The sequence below is a fragment of the Ovis aries genome, chromosome 2 (genome assembly GCF_016772045.2).
Source record: "Ovis aries strain OAR_USU_Benz2616 breed Rambouillet chromosome 2, ARS-UI_Ramb_v3.0, whole genome shotgun sequence".
NCBI classification, from domain to species: Eukaryota; Metazoa; Chordata; class Mammalia; order Artiodactyla; family Bovidae; genus Ovis; species Ovis aries.
In genome coordinates, this window is record NC_056055.1 from 89255572 (window position 1) to 89278611 (window position 23040).

The 23040-nt window shown below is 38.2% G+C and overlaps 1 protein-coding gene across 3 annotated transcripts in view; it reads left to right on the plus strand.

Moving 5' to 3' along the window:
* FOCAD (focadhesin) overlaps positions 1-23040 on the plus strand; it is a 298144-nt gene that overhangs the window by 155897 nt on the left and 119207 nt on the right. The window lies entirely within an intron of this gene.

Consider the following 23040-nt stretch of genomic DNA (forward strand, 5'->3'; position numbering starts at 1 on the left):
GGAGAAGGAAATGGCAATCCACTCCAGCACTCTTGCCCAGAAAATCCCATGGTTGGAGAAGCCTGGTAGGCTACAGTCCATGGGGTCGCAAAGAGTCGGACGCAACTGAGCGACTTCACTTCACTTCTTCACTTCCTAGTGAGTACAAAGTGTTATCACATGTGGCTTTGATTTGCATTTCCCTGATGACTAGTAATATTGAACATATTTTCACATGTGTGTTGGCCACTTGTGTATCTTTTTGAAGTACTCTATTCAGGTCCTTCACCCAACTCCAGTACTCTTGCCTGGAAAATCCCATGGATGGAAGAGCCTGGAAGGCTGCAGTCCATGGGGCTGCTGAGGGTCAGACACGACTGAGCGACTTCACTTTCAGTTTTCACTTTCATGCATTGGAGAAGGAAATGGCAACCCACTCCAGTGTTCTTGCCTGGAGAATCCCAGGGACGGGGGAGCCTGGTGGGCTGCCGTCTATGGGGTCACACAGGGTCGGACACGACTGAAGCGACTTAGCAGCAGCAGCAGCAGCAGCATTCAGGTCCTTTGCATATTTTCTTCTCTGTTGCTTTTAACTTCCCTGCTTTTAACACAGCCCTGGTCAGCTGTGTTATGTTTCATTCCTATAAGAATGATTGATAAAACAATTTTGTCTTCTTGCTTCTAAGAAGCAAAGGATACTGGATACTGGATAAGTATCCTTATAAATAAAGGATACTGGGAAATCATGAATTCTTTTCTGGGCCTTTTACTATAAAGAGAGCTTTTTATGAAGCCATGTGAAATATCAAGTAAAGACACATATGTTCCACTTAGCTATTTTGTCCACAGATGACATTTCCTTTATTTTTATATGAAATTAGCAGAGTGCTTTCAGATGGAAAACTATTAGAGATATTTTAATAATCATAATAGTAAGCACCTATTGACTTCCTGAGTGCTTTCTATGTAGTAAGCACTGTATACTATAATCATTATATTTCTTATATGATTTAATCTTATGAAAAAAAGCTCTTTATGTGATAAAGTACTATTTTCTTCTGGGAGGCTGACAGAGGTTAAATATTTGCCCAGAGTCATCCAGCTAAAATGTTGTAGAGCCAGGATTCAAACCCAGGTCTACCTGAATTCAGAGACAATACGTTAATCACTTACAAAAACCCCACAGCTTTATTGAGATACAATTCATATCCTGTCACTCTGTGTTTTTGCTGGTCATGTTTTTGTTCACTGCCCTTGTCCTGTTCTGATATTAAATGGATAAGTCTTTTTGTGGCATTAAGTTTGAACTCTTTCCTTTGTATTTCTCTATTTCCTTTATGATACACTAATGCATAAGGTTTCAAATTATTTAGGCTTTGCATAGAGATCCTAATGAAAAAGATATTTGAGCCAAAATAGATTGATTTTTGGTGCTTTATGGGTCATTTATTGAATTTTATATTTTAAAGCTGTATTGACATGTTTCTTCATATATGCATGCTCAGCCACATCTGACTCTTTGAAGTGTTTTTATCCTACTTTAGATTTTTATATTAATAACATCACATTTACTTTGGATAATGAAAGCATCCTTCATCCACATTTCACAAAACCATTTTGATTTTTCCATTTTTCCCACTGTATTTTCTTTGCACATATATTTTATACTTTCCCTCTTCTCAATTTACATCTTACTAGAATGATTTTTGATGTAGCTACAGGTTTTCATGGCTTAATTATTTTCCATTGAGTGAAAGTATCATATGTAATCAAATAATTCATTTTCAATTGGATTCTAGAAGTAATTACGTATGTAAAGTTTTTCCTTTCTTTTGAATTGTTTTCTTGAACTAAATATTTTAGAGTTTTATGGATATTTTATGATCTTATGGTTAGTTTACTTTTTTAATGTTAATTAATTTTTTATTGTTGATTGGTTTACAATACTGGTTTGATTCCTGTCATATGTCAGTGTGAATTAGCCATAGGTGTAGACATGTGCCCTACCTCTTGACTCTCCCTCCTGGCTCCTGACCATTCCCACCCCTCTAGGTTATTACAGAGTCCCTGTTTGAGTTCCCTGAGTCATACAGCAAATTCCCATTGGCTATCTCAATAAACATGGAAAGTTACTTAAAAAATAAGAATGGACAGTCACTCCCTTCTCTAGGGGATCTTCCCAACCCAAGGCTCAAAGCCAGGTCTCCCACACTGAAAGGGAATTCTTTACCAGCTGAGCTACCAGGGAAGCCCAACTAACACTAACATATATAAATAGTTAGCTTATTTCTTAAGTAACTTTCCACGTTTATTGAGCATGAAATAGAAAGTTGTAATGTAGCAATTTGTTCCTAAGTTTCTGGCAGTATTATTTGTTAGTACAGAGAACAGTTCAATTATATCATCACTTCATTGAGGGCAGCATTTCTTCTTGTTATATGACAATTCTGCTTGTTACCCCTGAGGGGCCCATATGGAAAAGGAAGGTCTAAAATGAGCATTTTTTCCTCACAGTGGATTTGCCCTATGTAGGCTTAGCTTTGGAGCTTTGGAGAATATTTAAGAGGAGTGGAAGTAATTTAAAATATTTATTTTAAAATCATTGATGTATTGTTATGAATACTTTTAAAAGATGTTTTAGAAATCCATCTTGTTGACTAAAGATCATATTTAAATCCATACTTTTTATTTTACACTTAAAAAGTGCTGTCATTGTTTTGCCTTTTGGGTTTATGGGCTGTAAGTGTAAAAGGGATCCTGTTTATCTCATAATTTCATAAAGTTTGTTGCCTGTTGGGAAAGATGTTCAAATAGAAGGGTTGGCAGCCTTTCAACAGTGTTCTGCCAAGTTTTTCATTTATTCTCTGATGAGTAGAAGTAGTGAGAAGACCAAGGAAAAAAGAGATGGCACAGCTTCCCCCTGTCCTATGTCCACTGCAGTGCACACGCTGGGCAAAAATTCCCTAGGCAGGACACCAAAAACATCAATTTTAAAATAAAAATATTGAGAACTGAAGCCAGGCTGTGCAAGGTTCTCTGGATATAAAGATTTATGAGCATGTTCAGCCTTCTAGGGGTGCACAGCCTAGTAGGGGAAAGCATCATGTTAAGTACACCAAATATATTTGAAATTCAGAAATAGTGCAGAGAAAAGATACAACATCAAAGGAATACTTTTCTAAATCTCAAGCAGCAACATCAGGTGGCAGAGGAAAAGAATATTTAGGACTAGAAGAAAGAGACTCTGTGAATCACTAGTACCTTTAGTTTTCCTTTCTTTTTATGTAAACAGTTGTTCAGTTCAGTTCAGTCGCTCAGTCGTGTCTGACTCTTTGTGACCCCATGAATCTCAGCATGCCAGGCCTCCCTGTCCATCACCAACTCCCGGAGTTCACTCAGACTCACATCCATTGAGTCCGTGATGCCATCCAGCCATCTCATCCTCTGTCGTCCCCTTCTCCTCCTGCCCCCAATCCCTCCCAGCATCAGAGTCTTTTCCAATGAGTCAACTCTTCACATGAGGTGGCCAAAGTACTGGAGTTTCAGCTTTAGCATCATTCCTTCCAAAGAAATCCCAGGGCGGATCTCCTTTAGAATGGACTGGTTGGATCTCCTTGCAGTCCAAGGGACTCTCAAGGGTCTTCTCCAACACCACAGTTCAAAAGCAGCAATTCTTCGGTGCTCAGCCTTCTTCACAGTCCAACTCTCACATCCGTACATGACCACAGGAAAAACCATAGCCTTGACTAGATGGACCTGTCGGCAAAGTAATGTCTCTGCTTTTGAATATGCTGTCTAGGTTGGTCATAACTTTTCTTCCAAGGAGTAAGCATCTTTTAATTTCACGGCTGCAATCACCATCTTCAGTGATTTTGGAGCCCAAAAAAATAAAGTCTGACACTGTTTCCACTGTTTCCCCATCTATTTCCCATGAAGTGATGGGACCAGATGCCATGATCTTTGTTTTCTGAATGTTGAGCTTTAAGCCAACTTTTTCACTCTACTCTTTCACTTTCATCAAGAGGCTTTTCAGTTCCTCTTCACTTTCTGCCATAAGGGTGGTATCATCTGCACATCTGAGGTTATTGAGATTTCTCATGGAAGTCTTGATTCCAGCTTGTGTTTCTTCCAGTCCAGCATTTCTCATGATGTACTCTGCATATAAGTTAAATAAGCAGGGTGACAATATACAGCCTTGATGCACTCCTTTTCCTATTTGGAACCAGTCTGTTGTTCCATGTCCAGTTCTAACTGTTGCTTCCTGACCTGCATACAGATTTCTCAAGGGGCAGGTCAGGTGGTCTAGTATTCCCATCTCTTTCAGAGTTTTCCGCAGTTTATTGTGATCCACACAGTCAAAGGCTTTGGCATAGTCAATAAAGCAGAAATAGATGTTTTCTGGAACTCTCTTGCTTTTTCCATGATCCAGCGGATGTTGGCAATTTAATCTCTGGTTCCTCTGCATTTTCTAAAACCTGCCTTTTCTAAGCTTGAACATCAGGAAGTTCACGATTCACGTATTGCTGAAACCTGGCTTGGAGAATTTTGAGCATTACTTTACTAGCGTGTGAGATGAGTGCAATTGTGCGGTAGTTTGAGCATTCTTTGGCATACCTTTCTTTGGGATTGGAAGAAAACTGACCTTTTCCAGTCCTGTGGCCACTGCTGAGTTTTCCAAATTTGCTGGCATATTGAGTGCAGCACTTTCACAGCATCATCTTTCAGGATTTGAAACAGCTCAACTGGAATTCCATCACCTCCACTAGCTTTGTTCGTAGTGATGCTTTCTAAGGCTCACTTGAGTTCACATTCCAGGATGTCTGGCTTTAGATGAGTGATCACACCATCATGATTATCCGGGTCGTGAAGATCTTTTTTGTACAGTTCTTTTGTGTATTCTTGCCACCTCTTCTTAATATCTTCTGCTTCTGCTAGGTCCAGACCATTTCTGTCCTTTATTGAGCCTGTCTTTGCACGAAATATTCCCTTGGTATCTCTAATTTTCTTGAAGAGATCTCTAGTGTTTCCCATTCTGTTGTTTTCCTCTATTTCTTTGCATTGATCGCTGAAGAAGTCTTTCTTATCTCTCCTTGCTATTCTTGGGAACTCTGCATTCAAATGCTTATATCTTTCCTTTTCTCCTTTCCTTTTCGCCTCTCTTCTTTTCACAGCTCTTTGTAAGGCCTCCCCAGACAGCCATTTTGCTTTTTTGCATTTCTTTTCCATGGGGATGGTCCTGATCCCTGTCTCCTGCAGAATGTCACGAACCTCATTCCATAGTTCATCAGGCACTCTATCTATCAGATCTAGGCCCTTAAATCTATTTCTCACTTCCACTGTATAATCATAAGGGATTTCATTTAGGTCATACCTGAATGGTCTAGCAATTTTCCCTACTTTCTTCAATTTAAGTCTGAATTTAGTAATAAGGAGTTCATGATCTGAGCCACAGTCAACTCCTGGTCTTGTTTTTGTTGACTGTATAGAGCTTCTCCATCTTTAGCTGTAAAGAATATAATCAATCTGATTTCAGTGTTGACCATCTGGTGATGTCCATGTGTAGAGTCTTCTCTTGTGTTGTTGGAAGAGGGTGTTTGCTATGACCAGTGCATTTTCTTGGCAAAACTCTATTAGTCTTTGCCCTGCTTCATTCCGCATTCTAAGGCCAAATTTGCCTGTTACTCCAGGTGTTTAGGAAATGGCAACCCACTCCAGTATTCTTGCCTGGAAAATCCCATGGATGGAGGAGCCTGGTGTGCTACAGTTCATGGGGTCGCAAAGAGTCGGACACGACTGAGCCACTTCACTTACTTCACTCACTCCAGGTGTTTCTTGACTTCCTACTTTTGTATTCCAGTCCCCTATATTCAAAAGGACATCTTTTGGGGGTGTTAGTTCTAAAAGGTCTTGTAGGTCTTCATAGAACCATTCAAGTTCAGCTTCTTCAGCGTTACTGGTTGGAGCATAGACTTGGATTACCGTGATATTGAATGGTTTGCCTTGGGAACGAATAGAGATCATTCTGTCGTTTTTGAGATTGCATCCATGTACTGCATTGTATCAAGGTATAATTCACACACTATCCAGCTCATCTATTTATAGTGTGAAATTTAGTCACTTTTTGAATATTGGTTGTGCATCCACCATCACAATCATTTTAGAACATTTTCATTACCCCGAAAAGAAGTTGCACACCTTCCATACCACCCCTATGCCCCACACCTTGCCCCACTGTAGGGAACCACTAATTTAATTTCTGTCTTTATATATTTGCCTATTCTGGACATTTCATGTAAATGAAGTCAAACAGTATGTGGCCTTTTGTTACTGGCTTTTTAGTTAGCATAATGTTTTCAAGATTTCATCCATATTGTAGCATGTATCAATACTTCATTCCTTTTTATAGTTAAGTAATATTTCACTGTATGGCTATACGACATTTTATTTATCCATTCATCTACATTTTATTCATCCATTTATCAGTTAATGGACATTTGATTTGTTTCCAAGTAGCTCAGTGGTAAAGAATCTGCCTGCCCAGGCAGGAGATGCAGGTTCAATCCCTGGATCAGGAAGATCCCCTGGAGCAGGGAATAGCAACCCATTCCAGTATTCTTGCCTGAAAAATCCCGTGGAAGGAAGAGGCTGGTGGGCTACAGTCCACAGGGTCACAAAGAGTCAGGCATGATGGAGCTCACGTGCACCACACCTGGGCTGTTTCCACTTTTGGGCTATTATGAATAATGCTGCTGTGAACCTTCGTTTTCAAGTTCTTGTGTGAACACATGCTTTGTTTTTCTTGGGTATATATCTAAGAGTGGAATGGCTGGATCATGTAATTATGTGTAACCATTTTAGTAGCTGCCAGGCTGTTTTCCAAAGCAGTTGTGTTTTATATCCCATCAAGAGATATCTTTTCTTCTGTTCTCCCCAAATAATGGATATACTCCTAGGTAGGCATTGCCACTGAAGTATTTTTAGCTATGACTTTCATTCTTACTAAAATGTACATGATATGAATAGTCACTGAAGAATAAGAATATCATAGAATATGTTCTGTAATATGGTTGTCTAGCGGGAAAAGAGGAATCGGGAGCTGCCCTCACCAACTTTTTCTTTATGACTTTTCTGGGGCACTGTTCCTGCCACTCAAAATGATTTTGTCATCTGTCTTTGGTAGGTTGACAGCCCTTGTTGTAATATAATAGATAGCTATTTTGAGGGGTTTTGGTTTTTAATATTTATTTATTTGGATATATCACACATTATGTGGGATTTAGTGTTGTAGCACATGGTCCCTCTCATTGCCACGCTCGAGAGAGTTGTGGCATGTGGGATCCTAATTCCCAGATCAGGGATCAAACCCATGTCCCCTGCATTGCAAGACAGATTCTTAACTGTTGGACCACAGGGAAGTCCCAGTAGATACCGTCTTTGACCAGTAATCAGTGAGGACCCTGAATGTTTTAATGTTTATGATATTAAGGAGGTGTGTCTTTATATAAATCACTAACATTTATAGAAATTAGAATTTCAAAACCTTTGCCCATTTTCTTTCATTATCATAGGACTAATATTTTTAATTAATTCTAATATTAATTAAAAGTAAAAATTACAGGTATCTACCCTTTCTTGTTAAAGGGGAAAATCTCGCAGAACCTGGCCTGGTTCTCCACGTGGGAGGGACAAGTTAATACCGAGTAACAGTAACAGCTCCCTTTTGAGAAGCATGTACTTTAATTTGCAGCACCTCTCTTGGCGTCTAGATTTACATTTTCTGCTTGACTCAGGTCGTCCTTAGAATTATGTCCTTTATTTTAATCATTGAAATAATTTCATGTAAGTCATCTCAGTTTTCCCATGTAACAACTCTCCCTTCATTTTTCCAAACCACTCTTTAAAAAAGATATCATATGATTGGCTGACAAATATGGAAAAATGTCAACATTGTTGGTCAATGGGAAACATACACACCACTGAAATCAGTAATTAAAAAAAAAGAAAACTGATGATATCAAACGTTGGAGAAGGTGTAAAGTGACTTGATCTCTCTTACACTATTGGCAGAACTATAAAATGATACAGTCACTGTTGAAAAATATTTGGCAGTTTCTTATAAAGTTGAATGTACACTTATGAACCAGCATTTTACTTCTAGATATTTATCTGAGTCAATGAAAACATATCCACAAAAAGACTTGTATATGAGTGTTCATTTCAGCTTAATGATTATAGCATATTTGGAAACAACTCAAATGGGTATTGTGTTTATACATTGGAATGCTATTCACCAATAAAAAGGAAAGGACCACTGCTACTTGCAACAATATGGATGAATCTCTGAAGCATGCTCAGTGAAAGGAGCCAGTCAAAAAGTCCATACATCTCATTTTTATGAAATTCATGAATAGGCAAAATTCATCTATGAGGATAGAAATCAGCATGGTAATTGACTTGGGGTGGGGAGAAGGGTAGACTAGAAAGGGGCAGGAGATAATTTTCTGGACTGTGGTCTGTATCTAAGAGCTGTTAGATACTTGAACGATGGCTAATTCAAATTGTGTTGTGCTCTAAGTGTAAAATGTACAGCAGATTGATGTCTTAGTATGAAAAATTATATAAAATATCTCATAATATTTGTAGCTTATTTTACATGTTAAAATGATGTTTTGGATAGATTGGGTTAAGTAAAATGACAGTAATTCAAATTAATTTAATCTGTCTCCTTTTACTTTTTAAAAATGTGGTTACTAGAAAATTTTAAATTGCATATGTGGCTCCCATATTTCCATAGTCTGTATCATGATGGAGGTGGTGGTTACAATAGTGTGTACATTTGTCAGGATTCATTGAAATATACAGTCAAGATCTGTACTTTTTGCAGTGTGTTGTTATAATTTAATACTACAAAACTATTAAAGCTGCATATTTTCATGCTAGTGAATATGTTTGGCATTTGGTGTCCATTATGGCCTGTATTACACTTCATAGTAATCTTGTAATGTAGGTGCTATTTGCTCATGAGCCTGGCAAGTCAAATAACATCCAAATTGACATGATAAGGTAGATATTCACATGCTCTTTATACTGCTTGTGCTTTTCCACTGTATCATGTTGCTTTTCCGCTTGTGATAAAAGTGTGAATGTACTTTGGGGACAGTACAAGTTTTGCTTCTTCAGACATTGATTTCTAAATCTGTGCTCTGGGTGGTGGTGAATGAGTCATAGTTTTTCTGAAATTTAATTCTTTAACCACATAGGAATCTAGTAACATTGCTTCTGATGCTTCAAGGAGGAAAATGACTTTCTGTCTAAACAAATTGCCCACAGTTGGAAGAGAAATAGCTTTTGGTGTGTGCATAAATGAAAATCAGTACATTGTACTGAAAAAGAGGGCTCATTCACTTTTAAGATTTTTCTCTCTCAAGTCCTTGAGATGGGAATGTGAGGCAGTGCTAACCCTCTGTTTTCTTAATCAGCTGTGAGTCTCTTGTAGCAAAAATTAATAGGCGTTGCAGGATCATGAAGAAAAGCTCTTTCATCCCGCCTAGCTCCAAGAGGGTGTTATATTTTCAAAGCAGAGTATTGTACAATTGAGCAATAGATAAGGAGGGGAGGGCCCTTTCCTGGGGATTCTTGACCGCTGGAAGAGTTCACTCCAGGCCATTTGTCACTGAAGTGATTTTCCCGGAAATTCCCTATGCCAGGGTTATGTTTTGGCTATTCTACCCTCTTTTATTGATTTATTTCTGAAATCATGGGGTAAGGTAGTTCTCCCTGCCCTCTCCCATCATCCCAACTCTTTGTCTAGCTGCTCCTTCAGGGCTCCATGGGGTGGGAATGATTTTCAATGGGACTCAGATTTTCAACGGGATTGGGTTTGGAAGGTTTAGGGGGTCAATGTGGTATTAAAATGGCCAATAGAAATCCTGCATTTTGTTTAAGCATTTTTCAGCGTGGTAAATATAATTTAATATGGAAATGTGATACATTGTTCCACGGCAGATTTTTCTCAGCTGTGTACAGTAAGGGTTCTGTCACCTACTGTGGATTCAGTATTTATTACTTATTCTCTGGAACCTCTTTTGTTGTTCTTATGTTTTGTTTGTGGGGACATTTAAAGGTGGATTGCCAGCTCGACCTTGCAGAGGAGTTGATTAAGTTTAATTTGCTATGCATTAGGCAAGGAATTTGCTTGTCTTTTTGAACCGAGCTCTATGTTATTTGTAGCTGGGGCATGTTTTTTGATGCCTTCAGTTCTTCCTGGGCATGAAAACGCTTTTTGTACATTTGTTGAATCTATTTCCACGCTGAGCTTTTTATGTACTACACAATGACTCTTTGCAGTTGAAAGTTGTAGTTTGGCCTTATTTTTAACTATAAAGGGACAGCAGGAACTTGCCTTTTCTTAAACATTCGTGGATATTATAACATTTACTTTGTCATGCTGTAAGTATATTTTTAAATATGGTTTTTCATTTTCAAAATAAAATTTTAACTGACTGTAGTAAGTTGTAAAATGGAATACTATTGAACACATGTGTGAAATGTGTGGGAAAACTCAAATACTGACATTTCCTGTTTAAATAGAAAAGACTTCAGCTTTCAATAATTAGTTAATTGGTCATTTTCAGTTTTTTATAGACAGTATTTGTAGATAATGCAAAATCAAACACTAAATCAAACTTAGAGAAAATTTTAAATTTGAAGTCTTGGCATTTTATCATTTCCTGATTTTGCGCTTATGAGCCCATCCTCTCTCCTCTGTCTGACCTTTACCGTACCTAGATTTGGCATGATCTTTTAGGTACTTCACTCTGAACATTTTACAACCTCAGCTTTCTAAGTTATGACATTTAGGAACCCCTTCTCCCTGCTGTTCATTATTTTAATTCCGTTTCCGCTTAATTCCATTTTATTTTGTGTTTAAAATTTTTTCATATGAAAAGATTTCCCTCTTAAAGTGGAATTTGCTCTCTGAGGATTATTAACTGATGTGAGTAATCTGTGACCAAACATGAACGCTGCTCAGGGTATCCAGCCGTGAGTTTCCGGCTCTCAGTCACAAACCTAGGGTATTCTTTAAAAGATCAAATGAACTGGACACTAGGAGGGTTTTAATGATGCCAGTTAACATCAGAAGAGCGGGGCTCAGTGGTTGCAAATTGTGCTCATCTGAATAAACGCCACTGAGCTAGAAATAATGACATGACTAAAAGGATGCTAATTGTGTGCCATTCTGCCAGTGCTGTGAACAAAATATATCATTTAAGCTTATACAAGGGGTGGGTTTTTCTGGGATAAATGGAGACATAGGCTGTAGAGAGAGGGGGTCTCTGAAGGAGGGTTGTAGATTAAATGGCATTACACGTTTGAAAGGCTTTATGGATTTTGAGATGTGATGGAAAACATTATTTTGATACCTTCTAAGAAATTCACATATACCCTTAAGTGACCTAGAATTTTTAAAAACTTATTCATCATATACCCATGTGAACCTAGAATTAAACTTCTTTTAAAAATGTCATTGTTACCTGTGGTAATTAAATTTATCTCCATGCTATATAAATGTGTTGACCTTTTTTAAAAAAAAATCTTTTTATTTTGTATTGGGGTATAGCCAATTAACAATGTTGTGAAGTTTCAGGTGAACAGGGAAGAGATTCAGCCATACATGTGTCCGTTCTCCCTCCAATTCCCCTCCCATCGAGGCTGCCACATAACAATGAGCAGAGTTCTGTGTGCTATGCTGCAGGTCTTTGTTGGTTATCCATTAAATGTGTTGATCTTACCTTCTCATTTCCCAAGATAAAATATCACTAAGAGACTTATTTCCAGAAACATTAACATTTCCAGGTTAGACTTCACTTTGATTAGATGACTAAAATCATGTGTTAGTGAAAGGCTTGGGAAGTATTGGGAATTAAATCAGTAAACTTTTGGTAAATCTTTATATAGGTACAGAATTACTTGGAATGCCTCTTTAACATGCTTACAAATCCAGAAGTCGTATTTAAAGGAGATAGTATATCATTTTGCTTTAGGATTCTTTAGTTTTAAGTTTGAAAGACTTTGCAAAGTTGACCAGAAAAGGATTCGTTCAAGTCTATGGACTGTACTATTAATTGGATGTTGTTCTAATGCCCTTCTCATGTTTTCAGTGTATATTACTTATCTTTCATGATTTAAATGACTTCATACCTATGTAGGCCCTGCTGTTAGGTTTTTGAGCTTTATTAAAAGCTGGGCTTAGATCTTCTCATAGTACCATAATGAAACCTGTTGCTCTAGATTCTAATTCAATAGTAACGAGTAAGATATTCTCAGAGGTACCATTCCTTTTGCTTCAGGGCCATGGCACACTGCCTCTACTTATGTAAGTGGTTGTTTGAACAATTAACTTGCTTCAGTGATTCACAGGGTCATATGACTTTGATCTGAAATTGTTGAAAACAGGTCAAACAAGAGTATCGCTGACTTTGTTTCATCTTGTTACACTTATAGCTTCAGTGAAAGTGAATTTCCTTCACTTTCACTTGTTTGGCTCAACTACTCTGTCCAAATTATGGACTTCATTGAAAAATGAATGGCAGTGATGTCTAGTGTGGTCTTCAAAATTCTGTGGTTAACTTGAGCTACAAAGTCAGAATCCTTTAAAGATGAAGCCCAACCTCTTTATTTTTTAATGAGTTCCTCAGTGACTCTGGTATTCAGTGATGTTTGGGAGCATAGTCAAGAGCATCAGTCTCTAAAATGTTTTGTGTATAAGTCCAGCCATGAGGTATGGGAAGAAGATATTAGAATATTTCTTATTTATCTTTTATCTCAAAAAAGAGAGTAAAATTAAGCTCTTGTAATATTTAATACAGGGATGGATGGTTTCTTTACTTGAGTTTCCATCAGATGGTCACATGTCACCCAGAGAAGCCAGGTATCCTAAAGGAAAAATAGGAGTTCCACAGTGAAGACTGGTGGTGCCATCATCTCTCCCATGTTAGAATATAGCAATCCATTGCAGCTTATGCATGTGTATTAAATAAATTCATAAAATGTATACATACATACACATATATACAAATATGTAGTTGTGTCATTTAATATATATTTACATTTATATGTGTATAATTATATGCATGTATGTATATGTGGTTATATCATTTTACTATACATGCTGATTCCACATATGAGTTGTTGAAGGATTTATCTGAAGCACTATTAACCTTGACTTTATGGAATTTTCTTCATTCCTTTATGGTATGCCTGAGCACAACTGCACACAAATTGTTTGCCTTTTATTTTTTGAGCTGTGTAATAGCTATATTTTTTCTGACAACTGTGTCTTTTTAAGAAAGTCCCAGTTTTACTGAGATATAATTCACATATTACAAAGTTCACTCTTTTAAAGTACAGTTTGGTGATTTTTTGGTAGATTCATAAAGCTGTACATCAACTACCACTATGAAAGCACTTTTAAATCATTCCTGTAGGCTGGATAATGACCCTCAAAGATATCCAGGTCCTAATCTCTGGAACCTATGAATGTTACCCTATATAATAAAGGGGATTTTGTGTATATGATGACGTTAAAGATCTTGAGATGTGTAGATTATCCTGGACTATCTGTTCAGTTCAGTTCAGTCTCTCAGTCGTGTCCAACTCCTTGGACCCATGGACCACAGCATGCCAGGCCTCCCATTCTATCACAAACTCCCGGAGTTTACTCAAACTCATGTCCATTGAGTCGGTGATGCCATCCAACCATCTTATCCTCTGTCCCCTTCTCCCCCTGCCCTCAATCTTAACCAGCATCAGGGTCCCTTAAAATGAGTCAGCTCCTTGCATAAGGAGGCCAAAGCATTGGAGTTTCAGCTTCAGCATCAGTCCTTCCAGTGAACACTCAGGACTGATTTCCTTTATGATGGACTGGTTGGATCTCCTTGCAGTCCAAGAGACTCTCAAGAGTCTTCTCCAACACCATAGTTCAAAAGCATCAATTCTTCAGCACTCAGCTTTCTTTATCGTCCAACTCTCACATCCATGCATGACTACTGTAAAAACCATAGCCTTGACTAGACAGACCTTTGTTGGCAAGGTAATGTCTCTGCTTTTTAATATGCTGTCTAGGTTGGTCATAACTTTCCTTCCAAGGAGTAAACATCTTTTAATTCCATGGCTGCAATCACCATCTGCAGTGATTTTCGAGCCCAAAATATAAAGTCTGACACTGTTTCCACTGTTTCCCCATCTATTTCCCATGAAGTGATGGGACCGGATGCCATGATCTTTGTTTTCTGAATGTTGAGCTTTAAGCCAACTTTTTCACTCTTCTCTTTGACTTTCATCAAGAGGCTCTTCAATTCTTCTTCACTTTCTGCCATAAGGGTGGTGTCATCTGCATATCTGAGGTTATGGATATTTCTCCCGGCAATCTTGATTCCAGCTTGTGCTTTATCCAGCCCAGCATTTTTCATGATGTACTCTGTATATAAGTTAAATAAGCAGGGTGACAATATACAGCCTTGACTTACTCCTTTTCCTATTTGGAACCAGTCTGTTGTTCCATGTCCAGTTCTAACTATTGCTTCCTGACCTGCATATGGATTTCTTAAGAGGCAGGTCAGGTGGTCTAGTATTCCCATCTCTTTCAGAATTTTCTGCAGTTTATTGTGATCCACACAGTCAAAGGCTTTGGCATGGTGAATAAGGCAGAAATAGATGTTTTTCGGCAACTCTCCTGCTTTTTTGATGATTCAGCGGATGTTGGCAATTTGATCTCTGGTTCCTCTGCCTTTTCTAAGTCCAGCTTGAACATCTGGAAGTTCACAGTTCACTTATTGCTGAGCCTGACTTGGAGAATTTTGAGCATTACTTTACTAGCATGTGAGATGAATGGAATTGTGCAGTAGTTTGAGCATTCTTTGGCATTGCCTTTCTTATGGATTGGAATGAAAACAGGTATTTTCCAGTCCTGTGGCCACTGCTGAGTTTTCCAAATTTGCTGACATATTGAGAGCAGCACTTTCACAGCATTATCTTTTAGGATTTGAAATTGCTCAACTGGAATTCCATCACCTCCACTAGCTTTGTTTGTAGTCATGCTTCCTAAGGCCCACTTGACTTCACATTCCAAGATGTTTGGCTGTAGGTGAGTGGTCACACCATCGTGGTTATCTGGGTTGTGAAGATCTTTTTTGTACAGTTCTTCTGTATATTCTCGCCACCTCTTCTTAATATCTTCTGCTTCTGTTAGGTCCATACCATATCTGTGTGTTACCCTAAATGTAATCACAAGTGTGCCTTTAAGAAGGAGACAGATTTAACTACTGTAAAGAGAGATGTGGCGTGACAACTGAAAGAGAAGAAAAGGCGGTGTGATGGTGTGAGAAAGGAATCATGGCCCACGGAATACTGGCAGCTGCCAGACACTAGCTTGCTGCTGCAAAGTCGCTCAGTCATGTCCAACTCTGTGCGATCCCATAGACGGCAGCCCACCAGGCTCCTCTGTCCCTGGGATTTTCCAGGCAAAAATACTGGAGTGGGTTGCCATTCCCTTCTCCAGGGGATCTTCCTGACCCAAGGATTGAACCTGGGTCTCCCACATTGCAGGCAGATTCTTTTACTGTCTAAGCTGGGGAACACCTTTTATTGAGCATACTGTGTATTATAACCTGATTTTTCCATCCTAATAGAGTGTATACTTTTTTTCCTGGCAATATATATATATACTTTTTTTTACACTTACATAGTATTTCATTGTATATTACATTTTCATATGTGGCCCAATCTTTTATTGATGAGTATTTTTATACTATGATAGTATATTTTCTATGCCAACTTGATTTTCTGTGCCAACTTGACAGGCCTACGAAATGCCCAGATAGTTGGTAAAACATAATTTCTGTGTGTGTCTGTGAGGGTATTTCTGACAGGGATTAGCATTTGAATCCTAGGCTTAGAAGCAAGATCTGCCCTTAACAGTGTGGGCAGCATCAACTAATCCAATGATGGCTGGAAGGGAGCAAAAAAGCAAAGGAAGGGTAAATTCTGATACAGGGCATCCTTCTTCTCTTGCCCCCGGACTTTCGAGCTCCTGGTTCTTGCACCTGCAGACACTGTGACTTACACTGCAGCCACCTGGTTCTCACGTCTTTGAACTTGATCTGATTTGCATCACTTGCTTTCCTGGTTCTCCAGCCTGCAGACGTGGGACTTCTTGACCTCCACGACTGCTTGAGACACTTCCTCTAATAAATATTTTTCTCTATCCATCTCCCTATCTTTATTTATCTTTCTTCCTTCCCTCATCCTTCTTTCTTTTCTTTTTTGTTGGTTTTATTTCTCCAGAGAGTCCTAATACAAGCACAACCCTTCATTTTGCAGAGAAGGAAAACCAAAGGTCATTTAGCTAATTAGTGGCACAGGCAAGGTTCCAGCTTAAACTTCTCTGATACCAAAATATCTGTTTCCGTGGTGTCAAACAGGTCCACACTAAATCTGAACTCTTTTTTTTTTATAAAAAGATTTAGTGAGATAAAATTCACAAATAGAACAGTTCACTAATTTACAGTTTACACTTTGATGATTTTTAATATATTGACAGAGTTTTGCAACCATCATGACTTTCAAGTTTAGAACATTTTCATCACTCCCAAAAGAAGCTCTGTATCCCCTAACTGTCATCGCACAGTGCCTCCATCCCTCCCCTGCCCCCAACCCTATACAATCAATGATTTACTTTTGGTCTCTCTAAATTTGCCTGTTTTCCATTTTGTATAAATGGAGTCATATAATATGTTGTATTTTGTGACTGGCTTCTTTCATACAACCTGGTGTGTGTGTGTGTGTGTGTGTATGTGTGTGTGTTTTTAATCGGAGGATAATTGCTTTACAATATCGTGTTGGTTTCTGCCATACCACAGTGTGAATCAGTCTAATTGTGTGTGTGTGTGTGTTTGTATTCTTTCCCTCTTGAGCCTCCCTCTCCCCTCCCATCCCACTCTAAGTTGTCACAGAGCCAGGCTGGGCTCCCCGTGTTATATAGCAGCTGCCCACTAGCTATCTATTTTACCCATGATGGCGTACATATGTCAGTGCTAATTTCTCAATTCGTCCCACCCTCTTCTTCCCCGACTGTGTTTACAGTCTGTTCTCTACATCTGCATCTCCATTCCTTCCCTGCAAATAGGTTCATTAGTACTATTTTTCTAGATTTCATATATATGCATTATATGGGATATTGTTCTCTTTCTGACTGACTTCATTCTGTATACCAGGCTCTAGGTTCATCTACCTCACCAAAACTGACTCAGATTCATTCCTTTTTATGGCTGAATAATATTTCATTATATATATATATATATATATATATATATATATATACACACACACACACACACATTGTATATATGTATGTATCTGCTGTATAACACAGGGAGCCTGGCCTGGTTCTGTGACAACTTAGAGTGGAATAGGAGGGGAGAGGGAAGCTCAGGAGGGAGAGAATACACACACGCACAATTAGGACTGACTCGCACTGTGGTGTGGCAGAAACCAACACAACATTATAAGGCAATTATCCTCCATATACATAGATATATGCATATATCCTCTACATCTTTATCCATTCATCTGTTGATAGGCCTCTGGGGTGCCTCACATCCTGGCTATTGCAAGTAGTGCTGCAATGAACTTTGGCATACTTGTATCTTTTTGAACTGTGATTTTCCCCAGTCATGGGATTGCTGGGTCATATGGTAGTTTTATTCTTAATTTTTTAGGAAATCTCCACTGTTCTCCATAGTTAGCCTGGTGTTTTTAAGCTTTATCCATGTTGTAGCTTATTCAATCTAAACTCTTATGATGTCACTGGCTAGTATTTTCTTTGAGACCCTACAGGAAGCTCTTTGGTTACACCTGAATTTTAGTTACATAAGAATTTTTTCAGCTTTGTGCAGTATTGTCTTCCTGGGGTATATTTATTGATTATATAGCCATATATTTTTATCTGCTAAACAACTTCTAAGCAGTTGGAGTGTTGTTTTTTTTTTTAAGCTATTTTGATTGAATTTCTATTATTTTTCTTTTTTACCTTGAAGTATAAATTCCATTTCTCTGAACAGGGGAAGGAACTGGCCTTTTTGGAAAATTCCCTCTGGTTATTTGTGAGGAATAAAGCACTAATCATTTTCTTGTCAAAGAACATTTCTGACACAATCTTACTGTGAATTTGGTAGTTCATGCCAGAAGAATGTCCGACATGAAATAGATAATTAATCCAGACAGAATCTAGCAAAACTGAAAAGTGAACGTCCCTGCAGGGAGCTCTTTGTGTCATTTCTTTCTGTTCCTGCAGAGAAATCAATGGAGTTTGCACTGGAAGATACTATTCCCTATAGGGAGGTGTCTTGGGGATGCTACAGCTGCTCACGAGGGGGAATAAAAGAGAACCCTAAAATCCTGGGCCACTGCATAGTGAATCTCTTGGGTGACTTGATATCTAGATCAGTCTGTTTAGTATTAATAAATACTTGTTTCTACTTGAATCACTTCTATAGTTCCAGCCTCTTCTATCTATGCAGATATAAGAATTATAAGTCTGTACTGCAAACTGCCAGTTTCTCAGAAATATGGAACAATCTGAAGACCTCTGTCTTGCCTTCTTTGGAAATGGTATAATGATGTTAGGGATTGTTTGTATGACAGTTGTTTTATCCCATCAAGCACACTTATATTTTATTTACTATGCCACAACTTGGGATTTAGATATATGTCTTTCCATTACTTGCCATCAACAGGATAGAAGTTGAGCAACTCGAATCATCAGAAATACTGTCCCTTTACATTAGAAGGGACTTGTAAAAAGGCAACTCAGTATTTATTCCTGTTGTTTTCTACAACACTGCTTTGATAATACCCTGGACTCAGACATTAAAAGACTGTGAAGTTGCTTAAATAAACCTGTGCTAGTCATTTTTTAATACTTATAACCTTTAACCCCATGTTATTAGGATTGGAAAGAATGTTATTTTTCCCATTGTCTCTGCTCCATTGATCGTGGCTCCTTAAACTCTCTCTTAGCCCCTGTTATTGTATTTTGGTAACAGAAGTGTCCTGTTTTATGAATTGTGTGGGCTGAATTAGCTTAAGAGGGTTTCGCTGCATGATGATGACTCGAGTCCTCTTAATTGTGAAGGCAGTTTCTTTTACCTTCATTATGAAAAGGGCACATAAGGCGGTGTTCATAGCCTAAAGGTTTTTATAAAGCTCTCCCTCTGCTGGAGTAAAACATCAGGACAAAAGGAGTAGGCTGTTCTTTGGAATTGCTAGAAATAGCTTTTGGAGGTAAAATTAGAGTAATAGGCATCTATTGCCTCTGCAAAGGAACAAATGCATTGTTACAGCACAAGAATTGAAGCAAAGACCCTGATTCTTTCATGATTCGTTATTTTTCTATCAATAACTTTCTTTTACAGTGTATAAAGCATGTTTGCATACAGTTGCCTCAATATTGCCTTTACTATTAACCTTGTGCTATACAGATGTTAGTAGTAGTATTTCTGTTTTGCAGCTGCGGAAACAGATTGAAGGAGATTAATGACTTTGCCATAGTCCCACAACTACCGAATAGGAGAATATGGGCTTTATAACTCCAATCATGAGCTCTTTCCAGTATATCATGCTACACTGGGTCTCCTTAACCTGTGCTGTTTACTGTTGCTAAGGTTCTTATGGAAGAATAACATGGAAAAGTGTCATTCTCCCCAAGAAACAGAAATGGCAACAAAATGTGCATAATATTAGCACTTGGAATGAATTCTCCAACATCTCATAGACAAACTAAGCAAGATATTCTGAGTCGTTTGTTTGTAAATATTCATATGCCATATCTGCATAATACCTACGTATTGCTCCTTCTATTTTGCTTTTGCTTATTTAACATTACTGTTGAATTGTGGATTTAGTATTGTAGTATGATAGTTTCCTTAGCACTTTTAAGATCTTATTTCATGATCATTTGGTCTTGTTAATTTTGAAAAGTTTGTTGTTATTCTAATTTACTCCTTTGTATATAGCCTGTGTTTTCTACCATGTAGCTCTGACGATTGTTTGCCTTTGGTGTTAAATAATCATATTATAATGAATAAAGCTATAAACTTATTTTTAGAGGGGATTATTTTATTTTTCTGTGCAAATCATTTGGATTATATATTATGGGAGTGCTTTCCAAGAGTGATCCAGGAGCCCCCAGCTCACTGCCATTTTTTATGTTAATTTCTCAGCTCAGTGGCTTCTAGTCTAACCATTACACTAAGGGCAGCCCTTCCCGCTGGCTTTATGTGGAGGTCTCCGTTCCAACTCCCTGCCTGCTATAGGCTAAAGGCAGTAGCTCCTCTTTTCATGCGTGCATTTAAACTCAAGCTATTAGGTTACAGAAACTGACAACTTCCTTTTAGTACCATAGTGCAGGTATTTTCCTCTTTATTTCTGGCCCTGGCTAATTACCCCCACTCTCAATTTTTCCATTTCAGCTCAAGAGTATATAAAAAATGTTCTTTATCAGTCATTTCAAGTGTCGCCCATTAGGTGTTGGAGCCTGATGTCAATCTGTATTTTGAAAATAGACAAGTCATTGGATAATGAATTGTTAAGGTAAAACAAGCCTGTTGGGACCAGGACCATGAACTTGGCTCATCTGATATAATATGACAGATCATAAGGCTAGTGGATGAAATCTATCAGGTTCTAGGAGATGGACATAGCAAGGTGGTAATAGGTTGAATCCAAGGAGCCCTCAGGGTCAGACGATCTCTAAGATCTAGTCAAGAATGGCCCAGTATTGGGAAGGTCAGAGAAAGCAGCATTCTTTATTAAAGACTTCCCTGCTCCTGATTGTGTATGAGCAAGCCTAAATTTACTGATAATTCCTGGCAGGTATACCTTGCTTACAACTAAGGCACAATTCACTCTTGAGATGCTAGAATGTCTTCTCATAGTCTATGTATAGAGTACCATTTCAGGCATTTGTTTCCAAACTTTTTAGGAAAAAGACTTTTAAAATGTGTAAACCTTTGAAAATACTTGGAGGATGTAGCCTCCCTCCCCATTCACCACTATGGAAAAGACAAGGCCCCCTTTTGTACTTCCATAATTGGTGGCCAGGCATCTTTTTTGTTGATCTGCAAAGTGCATCAGAACATGTATGAGACTATACTTCTTCCTGGCTTTTGATTTATACAAATGTTTAAATGACAAAACTGTCATTAGCCAGCCTTACATCTGAGTTTTCCCCTAATGTCTGCAGAATATTTCTCTCTGGATGTCTTTCTGTGAACTCCAGTTAAATATATCCATCCCCCCATTTCCTGCAAAGATGCTCCTTCCAGCTTCCCCTCCATTTTATTATGTTGCTTTTTATTCACCCAGGTCTCTAGGCCCAAATCGTCTTACTTTCCAATTCATTGTCCAAGACCTTTTAATTCTTTCCTTTTCTGTCTCAGATTTACTATTTCTCAGGTTCCATTATCATCAGTAGTTGATCACTACTGATAATCTGATATAATTATTAGTGTGCTAGATGAGCAGGGAGTGAGAACTAGATGTGGTCGTTGTCTTCATGGAGCTAAGTATCTGGTTGAGAAGACAATTTATATTCACGAAAATAGTGTACACTGCTAGGTAGTATAATTAAATGCTAAGTGGGAAAGTATAGAGTTTTAAATGCTGGAAGTTAGAGGAAAGAAAGGGATAAAATGAAGGCCTGAATTGTAAGAGAAAAGTGAATTGTAGAATTGAGAGTTGAGCTTAGTCTTGAAACAAAGAAGGTTGGAATTTAAATAGGCATTTAAAATAAGGAGAAGGCATGGATAGTCAGTGATTATATTGAGCGTATGATTTTTGGAAAACTTTTGAGTCTCTTTATGTAAAGGACTAGGGAGAAATAAGAATTAGAGAAGTTCATGACAGCTTTGAGTTTGACTGTGACTACCAGAAGAATCTTTCAAAAATAACATTTGAATTTAGTTTATTGCCCAACTCAGAAATCTCTGGAGGCTTCCTTTTCCTTTTGATTCTGATCCAAACTGCTTTGCTATTCTAGGTGCTCTTTGATCTACACCAGCCTTTCGTTACCAGGCCTCATGCATGCCTACAACTTGCTTTGTTTGTGTTTTGGCGAATGCTTTCCGCTTCCTTGCGAAAGGTCTGCCTGATTTCCTTCCATTCCTTCTTCAAGTCCTATCTCTAGGCTTTCTGCCTCTTAAAGCTCTAATGACTCCCACTCAATGACATAGCTTTCCTACCTGGATTCCTCCTAAGCCTATTTTCTGTTGGAAATATTTCAAAATCTAATCATGTGCCTTTTGTTTTCCAATAATTTAGAGTTACGTACATTCCTCTTTCTTTTTGATAAGGTGGTAAATTCTTTGAAGGTTAGATTATATTTTATTATTCCTCTTAGTGCTGTATACTACTCTCGGTATATACTCTATGTTGAGTTGGTAGCTTTTAAAGGACTGTTTTTTTCTTTTTAATTTCAAATACTGCTGCTTTGTAATATTAGAACTACTTTGTATAAATGTGTCTAATGTCATGGCTGACAGATAGCGCAACCCTTAGTGATGGTGGAATCCAAATTTGTAGTGGATCCCAAGTCAAATAGCATTTTTCTGCTCTTTCATGGAAAGTGGAAAATAAGAGCAAAAGCACTGAATCCAGGTTTTCTGAGATAGTTTCTGCTATATTTGAGTCTTTCCTTAATCTGGGTCCTTAAGTATATATTATTCTTTACCTTATGTAGTGTTTCCTAAATAATTTGAGTTAGTGTGTGTGCTCAGTCACTCAATCATGACCAGCTCCTTGCGATCCCATGCACTGTAGGCTGCCAGGCTCCTCTGTTCGTGGGGTTTACCCAGGTAAGAATACTGGAGTGCTTGCCATTTCCTACTCCAGAGGATATTCCTCACCCAGGGATCCAACCTGCGTCTCCTGCATTGATTGGCAGGCAGATTCTTTACCACTGAGCTACCTGGGAAACCCAGTTTATGTTAGTAGATGAAAATAAAT